The 9,785-nt window shown below is 50.6% G+C and overlaps 1 long non-coding RNA gene across 1 annotated transcript; it reads left to right on the forward strand.

The window, feature by feature from the left end:
* The first annotated feature begins 5,550 nt into the window (after positions 1 to 5,550).
* LOC101901976 (uncharacterized) lies at positions 5,551 to 9,190 on the forward strand. The gene is made up of 3 exons (XR_237478.5): positions 5,551 to 5,778; positions 6,120 to 6,221; positions 8,774 to 9,190. It is a non-coding gene; the product is annotated as an uncharacterized lncRNA (long non-coding RNA).
* Positions 9,191 to 9,785: the final 595 nt, after the last annotated feature.

The raw sequence follows: 9,785 nt of genomic DNA on the forward strand, positions 1-9,785 counted from the left end.
CAGGAGGAGGTGAGCAGATGGGTTTGAGAGAGGGGGCTTTGTGCGGGTGCTTGGAGAAGGAGGGTTGTGCTGCTTGAGAAGGGTTTTAATCTGGGTGACCTTGTCTGCCACCTTGGTTGGGCCATTTAGTCTGACCCAACAGACAGGAAGGTAAAGAAAAAAGGGGAAAAAAGGATGTTGTTGTGCAATATACAAGTTTGGAGTCAAACAGACCTTGGTCCAGGTCTCCCCTCTGCCATTTTCTAGCTGTGGGACTAGGCAGGTCGCTTAACCTCTCTGAGCCTTAATTTATCATCTATTAAATGGGGATAATGATAGTACTAAGCTTATAGGCTTGTTCGAACAAGATAATGGAATAAAGGGATTGATACGTGTCTCACATTACAATTATGTTTTGCACAGTGTTTAGAAAGTAGTAAATGTCCAATGAATATGTATAAATGAAAAAACAAAAGCATGGAATGAACTAGTTGAAGAAACAGTAAAAGATGAAGATGGGAAAGAAGGTCTGTCTCACATGTCACCTCCTCCAGGTTGTTGCTGTTCAGTGGCTCAGTCGTGTCTGACTCTTTGTGACCCCATGGACTGCAGCACGCCGGGCTTCCCTGTCCACCATCTCCCGGAGCTTGCTCAAACTCACGTCCATTGAGTCAGTGATGCCATGCAACCATTTCATCCTCTGTCGCCCCCTTCTCCTCCTGCCCTCAGTCTTTCCCAACGTCAGGATCCCTTCTAGTGTGTCGGCTCTCCAACCTCAGGTGGCCAAAGTATTGGAGCTTCAGCTTCAGCATTAGTTCTTCCAGTAAATATTCAGGGTTTATCTACTTTAAGATTGACTGGTTGGATCTCCTAGCTGTCCAAGGGGCTCTCAAGAGTCTTTTCCTAGCACCACAGTCCGAAGACATCAGTTCTTCGGCACTCAGCCTCTTTTATTGTCCAGCTCTCACATCTGTACATGACTGCTGGAAAAACCATAGCTTTGACTATACAGACCTTTGTAGGCAAAGTGGTGTCTCTGCTTTTTAATCTGCTGTCGAGGTCTGTCATTGCTTTTCTTCCAAGGAGCAAGCATCTTATAATTGCATGGCTGCAGTGACCATTCACAGTGATTTTGAAGCCCAAGAAAATAAAGTCTGTCACTGTTTTCATTGTTTCCCCCATCTATATGCCGTAAAGTAATGGGACCAGATGCCATGATTTTCGTTTTTTGAATGCTGAGTTTTAAGTCAGCTTTTTCACTCTCCTCTTTCACCTTCATCAAGAAACTCATTAATTCCTCTTCCCTTTCTGCCATAAGGGTGGTGTCACCTGAGTATCTGAGGTTATTATATTTCTCCCAGCAATCTTGATTCCAGCTTGTGATTCATCCAGCCCAGCATTTTGCATGATGTACTCGGCATATAAGTTAGCTAAGCAGGGTGTCAGTATACAACCTTGACGTACTCCTTTCCTCCTTTCCCAATTTTGAACCAATCCATTGTTCCATGGAGAATCCCAGGGACGGGGGAGCCTGGTGGGCTGCCGTCTATGGGGTCGCACAGAGTCGGACACGACTGAGCGACTTCACTTTCACTTTTCACTTTCATGCATTGGAGAAGGAAATGGCAACCCACTCCATTGTTCTTGCCTGGAGAATCCCAGGGACGGGAGAGCCTGGTGGGCTGCCGTCTATGGGGTCGCACAGAGTCGGACACGACTGAAGCGACTTAGCAGCAGCACCAGCAGTGTTCCATGTCCAGTTCACCTCCTCCAGGAGTCTTTCTCTCACCCTCTCCAGCTTCCGTTTTCCTCATCCACAATTTGAGGTTTTGCGATTAGCTTATTTTCAAGGTCTTTCCCAGCTCTCATATTTGAAGACTCTTGATTCATTACTTCATTCATTCCTTTATCTTTATTTACTGAGCATCTACTATTTGCTAGGTGTTCTAACTACTGTAAACAAGACACAGGAACTCCTTGCCCTCTTGATATTTGCTTTCTAGGGGTGGCAGAAGTGGGACATACACAAAACATGACAAACGAATGCATTATATAATAAGTTAGAAGTCGTCAGGTGCTACGGAGAACTGGAAAGCAGGGTGAAGATGCTGAACACTGGGAGAAGGGTATTTCAGTTTTAAGTAGGGAGGTCAAGGGAGGTTTCCTTCAACAGGCTGCCTTTGGGGCAAAGACTTAAAGGAGGTCAAGAGTAAGTTGTGCTGATAGCTGGGAAAGTCTAGATAGAGGGAACAGCCAGAGCAAAGGCCCTGAGGCTGGAGCCAGGCTGGCATGGCGTTTCCAAGCCCATTCTCACTGAAAAAAAGAGCATGATACAAAAATGCATTCCCCTTGGGTGACCAGGAGAGGACTCCTGCTGAGGTCCATCACCCCTCTATGGACCTGTGTCCCCAGTCTTCCTGTGTCTTATCTTGGCCAAGCTCTCCTGCCTGAGAATAGAGAGTGTTGAGGAAATTTCCTTTTAAATGGAATAATTTAAATGTTATCAAATCCTTTGCTGGGCAGGAAGGATTGAGGAGCAACTGCTAATTATGCATCTTCACCCAGGAGCAAGCAGCAGGTGAGGAAAGTGGCAGGAGCGGGCAAAAGCAAAGCAAGTGCAGTACCGCCTCCCACTCGGCTCCGCCTTGTGGTGGGAGGAGGACTGGACAGGGATCAGGACACCTGATTCTCACTGAGACCCCGCTGCCAGCTGGGAAACCTGGCTCAAAACATTTCACTCCTAACTTCTGTTTCGTCCTCTCAATGGCTTGAGGTATCTGATATTCTCCAAGTCTAGCAGCCATGTGCCTGCCTTTCCCACAAGACTCTAGACTCTAAGAAGGGCAAGTCTGATTCATCTTTAATCCTCAGCATCTATATCGTGGGGACCACGTTTATACACAGATGGAGGGCTTGGTCTTAAAGGAAAAGGCCTGTCTAGAACCTGGGGCCTTTGTCAAGCAGGCCTTTATTGGGAAACAGGCCCAAGCTCAAGCCCTCTGCCTGCTCTGGCCTTAGACAGCCTGCCTGACTGCCCGTTGACCCTTTCTGCCACAGGACCTTCTAGCCAAGGGTAGCTGATGGGAAAAATCAGTTTGTTTACTTTTCATTAACTTCCCTCCAGTGGTCTGTGTAGGGGGAGAGGAGGATGCCGCGAGCTGGTTAGACAGGGAGATGGGGTGCGGCAAGGGGAGGCAAGCCTGGGGTCAGCCTCTTCCTCTGAGAGGCCCTCTTAGGCCAATTCACCCCCTCATTCTCCTCACTCCTCTTGAGTTCAAAGCTCTTCCTGGGAAGATGCCTCCCAGCCCCCAGTCGTGGGTGTCTTCGGTCTTGCTCTGGTGTCACTCTGAGACTGGCTGCCCTAATGAAGGGAACCTCTGCTCCTGCATGCACCCCATGCTCCTCCGGAGGGAGGCCCGGCCAGCTGCATGCAAGGCCCGTAATTGCCCTGCTATTGATCTGTGGATGGTGATTCTGAAGCCACCATGGCTACTCCATAGGGAGGTGGGGGTGGGATATGGTGCTTCTGGAGGAGTGGCTTTGACTGCCGAGGAGCCTCTGGGAAGCTGCAGTGGCCCTCATGTCTGCATGGCTCTGACAGGGCTCTTGGGGCTTAAGCCTGTTCACCTGCTGCTCCCCAGTTTGTGGTAGCCAAGAGGGTGGGGAATTGGGGGAAGGGTCTCATTCCTCATTCTGACTGGCTGGCAAAATGGGAGGGGGTGAACAGGAAGCAAACTCTTCAACCAGGACCTGCTCCGCCTTTTCTCATCAAAGAGCCGAGGTATCGTTGGTGACCCGAAAGTGACATTTCAGGCTGGTGTCTCAACTGAGGTCCTTTCCCATGGGAAAAAAGGCTCCAGACGATGGGGCCACATCCAAGTGGAGATCCAAGCAGAGAGTGCCTGGGCCACTGACTTAAAAAAAAATAATGAAGGTAAAGAAGATAATAAAGCCTAACTTCAGCACCTTATTTACGCGGCCTCAGTCCCACGCAGAGAAATCCTCTTAAGCCCTCACTTGTCTCCCCAAGACAAGGCTCTGAGATTCAGGGTAAAGATACGGGGCCTGGAGCTTTAGGTGTTACAATGACAACTCATGAGACCTCTGGGGAGTTCTTCACATCATCTGGGTCTCTGTTAGTGCGTTTGAAAATGGGGATTCCGACAGAACAGGGTAGGTGAGAGAATTATGTGAGAAAGCAGATGGGAAAACGTTTTATAAACCATAGAGCCTGAACAAAAGTTGGCTATTATTATTTTGTTCGTTTTTAGCAGCTCCCAATAAGCAGCCTTTCAAATCAGGATTTGTAATATGAATAAGGTTTTTGTACCAGGGTTGCAGAAGCCCACCATAATAATCTCTGCCCCCAAAAGGCAATGAGAGTTTAGAAGGTTTCAACAGCTTCCTCAACGCCCCACCCAACACCAGCTCACATTCAGGCCCCTATGCCTTGCAGAGAGCTCCAAAAACCGTGAGCAAGTGACCTGACCTCCATGGGTCTCACCAAATTGAAGCCCTGTGAGCTCTGACATATACTTCACTGGAAGATGCGTTTCTATTATCTTTGCCACTTCTCTTCCCCCACTCCAGTTCAGTTCAGTTCAGTTCAGTCGCTCAGTCGTGTCCAACTCTTTGCAACTCCGTGAATCGCAGCACACCAGGCCTCCCTGTCCATCACCAACTCCCGGAGTTCACCCAGACTCACGTCCATCGAGTCAGTGATGCCATCCAGCCATCTCATCCTCTGTCGTCCCCTTCTCCTCCTGCCCCCAATCCCTCCCAGCATCAGAGTCTTTTCCAATGAGTCAACTCTTCGCATGAGGTGGCCAAAGTACTGGAGTTTCAGCTTTAGCATCATTCCTTCCTAAGAAATCCCAGGGCTGATCTCCTTCAGAAAGGACTGGTCGGATCTCCTTGCAGTACAAGGGACTCTCAAGAGTCTTCTCCAACACCACAGTTCAAAAGCATCAATTCTTCGGTGCTCAGCCTTCTTCACAGTCCAACTCTCACATCCATACATGACCACAGGAAAAACCATAGCCTTGACTAGACGGACCTTTATTGGCAAAGTAATGTCTCTGCTTTTCAATATGCTATCTAGGTTGGTCATAACTTTCCTTCTAAGGAGTAAGCGTCTTTTAATTTCGTGGCTGCAGTCACCATCTGCAGTGATTTTGGAGCCCCCCAAAATAAAGTCTGACACTGTTTCCACTGTTTCCCCATCTATTTCCCATGAAGTGATGGGACCAGATGCCATGATCTTCGTTTTCTGAATGTTGAGCCCCTGCTCCTACTCTTCCCCAATTCAGAACCTTTCCTTCTCCTCTCTGGGGGTCTACCCTGGCCCCGCTGAAGCTTCCCTTTGCTATCCTCACCCACAAGCCCCCTTTCTGCATATTCTTTGGTGTTTGCGCGGAAGAGATTGGTGTCCTTTCCCCAGAGATGTCCCTGAGACTTCTTAAAGTGGCTGGGAAGGGGAAAAGATCTCATGTATTTTTGGTACCAGAGATAATCAGGTAATTGTGCAATTAGCAGTAATTTGATCTCTCCTGTAATTTCCTTTTAACAAGAGCCCCCTTTTAAAAAAATAAGAGGGATTACTTCTTTTTTCCTTGTTGTTGTTTTGTCTGGAGTGTCTGTCATCAGGAATTTGGTCTGACTCCCACGCACTCTGCGAGGCAGCGAGGGAGAAGGGAAAGATGCGGGAGGCAGAACTCCTCAGGGAGACGATGTGCCTGGCGGCCCCGGCTCCCCACCTAGCGCAGGCGGCGGGAGGGACCGCGGGAGGAGGCTACTCAGGTATCCAGAGATTGACTCCCTCTGCCTGCCGCCCCACCCCCTCCACCCGTGCCCCTAGGTCGCTGGGAACGGACCCTCAGGAAAGACACCAGAGGTTGGGAGGGTGCAGCCGGGCTCACGCGGGCTTGGTGAGGAGGCCTTTCTATTCTACGTCGCGGCCAGGGTGCAGGGGCCAGCGCTCCAGGGTCAATCTCTGGCCAGGGCTCAGCACCACTCGCCCCTCACTCCGTCCCCAACCCTGCCCCGTGGGCTGTGGCACAGAGGTGACAAACACCCCAAGGCCTTGTGCCCGGTAATTACCAAGCAAATTCCCGGCGACTTCCTCTTCCCACCCCCGGCAGCGCCCGCCGCGTGTTCCCTGATTCGGGTCCTGCTGTGTATTTAGCGCCCGGGGCATCTGCGGGGACCCGTAATTGCTCTGGATTTGCCCGGGACTTTGCAAGGTAAGCACGCGCCGTGCTGCTCCTCGGCCTGGGGCGCGCTGATCGCTTGGCGCCCGCCCTGCCTCCCCGGGAGGATGCGGTGACCGGAGGCTGCGGAGGCTGCGGCGGCTGCGCGGAGCCAGGTGGGCGAGCTCCGTTTCCGCCAAGCTGAGCCGGCTGCCACGCGCTAATGGGGCCGGGATGCGGGAAGCCGGTGGGGACGGGGTGCCCTGCGGCGGGAGAGGGGCCACCTGGTCACGTCCCCCGGGGAAGATGGTCTTGGAGGACCTGGGCTCCTCCTTGTCCCTTTCCTCCGGTGGAGAGGCGCCTCATTGATGAGGCTTGTCATCATCCTTCAAGTGTAATTTTTTTAAATTGCAAAAATCTTACAGAGCTATTAACCTCAAAAGAGTTTAACATATGGCAGACCGAGTCTCCCTCTTACCCTAATTATAAGGCTTGCAGTAATGGGGCTGTCTTTTACGTTACAGCTGCTGCGCTTTTGGCTTTTGCTAACATTACATCCTATTAAAGAGCTACATTAAATGCATGCAAATTGCCAGAGCGACCGCGCTCTCCCGACCAATGAGGGGGACGGATTGCAGCCGAGGCGGCGATATCGAGGGTCAGACTCACCCTGCTGCGAGCGCCATATGATCTATCAATCAAACTCCTCTCATTAATTAACTAATTCATTAAATATCTTTATATATGAAGGCCCGGCCAGGCGGAACATTGTGTTGACAGGGACGTCCCGTCAGCACTTAGCCCTGCGCGCTCCCCTCCCCTCCCGCACAAATAACCCCATGACTCAGAGAGGTCAATTTCCCAGTGTCTGCAGGGACAGACGCAACCGCTGTGCCGGGGCCCACCCCTGGAGGCGCCCTCTTTGGCCCACCCTGCTACTGACCCTGTTATGAGCCCTCCCTGCCCTCTCCCTGCAGGGTTGTGATGAGCTGTATTTATGGGCCTGCTGTGTTGGCTTCCCTGGCACCCTGGAGGGCTGGGAGTGGACCAGATATGGTTCATCTTGGAGCCCCAGTGCCTAGCAGAGGACCTAACATCTGGAAGATGCTCTAAATATTTGTGGAGGGAAGCCATGCTGTATCAGAGCGCTTTCCTCTCTCCAATAGTGCTGGAGAGGCACTGCTGAGCATTAAGGAGGCTGACAAGCTCTCTGACCAGTTCAGAGCTGGTCATCCACCTAGTCACAATCTCAGACACTGAGGCAAACGCTTGCAAGAAGAATGAAGCAATGTCATTCTGTTAACAAGAGAGAGATGTTTTCGAATGGAGGGTGGGCTTCCTTAGTTGTTCATGAATGTACATACATACGTATTTTGGAGGAAACTATATGGTCACTCCTTTCCCATATTATCTCACTTAATATTGACATCCACTTTGCCGGGTGGTTATTTTTTACTTCCTAGGTTAGGGAAGAAGAAACAGAGACTCAGAAAGAGTAAGTAACTTGTCCAAGGTCAAGCGGCAGAGCCAGAATTCATTCCCGGGCTCGCTGGATCCAAGACCAGCGCCTACTGCTCTGTCACCGGCATGTGAAAAATAACGCTTGAGAGATCAGTGGATGTGCTGCTCTCCTCAGTCTCCCGCTGTTCCCGCTTTGTTCCCACAGTTGTCTTTCTCTCCTTGCTTTGCAGCAGTCACTGTCACCGCTGCCTTCTCTGCTGAACTGGTGGGTCTTTGCTCTGTGTTTGGGGAGATGGAGGTCACAGCACACCCCATGATCAAGGCAGCTGGCTCTTGACTGTGCTTAGAATGGCTTGGAGTGGTTTTCCATATACAGCACCAGGGCAGACAAAGCCTTAGAGCTGTGTTATCTGGCAAAGACCTGGGCCCTGAGCAGCTGGGTGCAAGGAATGGGGGGAGGGGATGGCCGCCCCCAAACCAATTCCTGGAGAACACTTCCCTCTGAGGCACTGGCCTCTATTAGAGAGCGGAGTCACAGGTGAGAGCTGCAGATCGAAATCCAGAGGATCTCTGCAGATTTTAGACTTGGTTCCTGCTCTTCGGCTCATGTAAGTTCCCAAGCCACCCAAATGAAGTGAGCTGTGCCAGGAAACTCCCAAAGCCTAGGAATTCCTGGGAAAGCTCATGCCCAGATTCTTCTCTGTTCCCTCTCGCTCGCCTCTCCCCATCTCATGCACTCTCTTGCCCTCCTGAGGATGGGCTAATGGACTTTGGCTGTTAGCACCCGGGATGTTGGGCACCAACCTCGCTGTGGGTCTCTTGAGCTTCCTCTGGCCCCCTTGGTTCCCAAGAATAGTTTTGGAATGGGGCGTGCTGTGCTAATGGGGGTTAATGGTAACCTCGGAACCAATTTTCCCTCCCAGAAGAAAATTCTCCGGGCTTAGGCGGCACAGACTGTAATAGTGAAAATGGCTCTAGATTTTAAAAATTGGCACGTTGTAGTCCAACAAGGCAATTTTTGAATTGTTCCATGCAGCTGTGTGCCTCTGGATGCTACGCTGCTGGCGTCCTAAAGCTACGGGATAGAGAGCAACTTTCCAGCCAAAAACAGCTCTGATGCGTTTTTTTTTCTTTTCTCTCCCCAGCCTGAATTCACTGTATTGTTCGCCTGCCCCCAGTCCTTGGAACTTTGGTGTCTGCCTTAGCAGCTGCCAGGGCTATTGGGTGAGAGAGAGACATGGCCTTCTGTAGAACCTCTCTTCTCAGGGCAATGGCCTTGGGAAGAGGGTTTCCTGAAGACCAGAGAACTGTGCACAGGCTGTGAGAAGAAGCCTGGACTTTCAGAGCCACAGCTCCCAAGCAGCCTTTCCTCGACCTTGTCAAAGCTGGGTCTCTTGGACCCAGAAGTGGAAATGTCTGCTGTGCATGATACTTGATCTTGATGTGCTGTGTTTCCTGTATTATAGCATGCAAACCATTTTGCCTTGTTTTTATAAACATTAAAATGCAAAGCAAGCCTTCTTAGAATAAAAATATATGATCTATATTTCGAGTAATAGAACAGCAGAATGGGAGAACTGCAAAGCAGCTTACCACTTACTTAGTGAATGTCCTCATTATACAGATGGGGAAATGGAGGTGTCCTAAAGTCACGTATCTGGTTGGTGGTGAAGAACTTGCTCTCATTGTTGGATGCTCCAGGCTTTGGATTATGGTCCAAGTGGCCAGGGAAACCTGTTGTTGTTTGATTTCTCTCTTCCTGGGGCCAGAGCTGTCTACTTTCAGCTTATTCCCCTTCCCATGAGTTCTCCTATTGGCGGGCCTTGTTTGGTGACTCAAGATTAGAACCACATAATGGTTGAAGGCCTTCCCAGGTGGCAGTAGTGGCGAAGGAAACCCGTCTGCCAACGCAGAAGACATATGCGATGCGGATTTCATCCCTGGGTTGGGAAGACCCCCAGAGGAGGGAATGGCAACTCACTCCAGTAGTCTTGCCTGGAGGATCCCATGGACAGAGGAGCCTGGTGGGCTGTAGTCCATGGGGTCTCAAAGAGTCAGACGTGACTGAAGTGACTTAGCATGCTTGCAGGCACGCAGTGGGTTGAAATGCAACTCAGAACGAGTGCTAAACTGGGTCTTGACCTGCTAAGTGGTCTC

The sequence above is a fragment of the Bos taurus genome, chromosome 15 (genome assembly GCF_002263795.3).
Source record: "Bos taurus isolate L1 Dominette 01449 registration number 42190680 breed Hereford chromosome 15, ARS-UCD2.0, whole genome shotgun sequence".
Lineage (NCBI taxonomy): Eukaryota > Metazoa > Chordata > Mammalia > Artiodactyla > Bovidae > Bos > Bos taurus.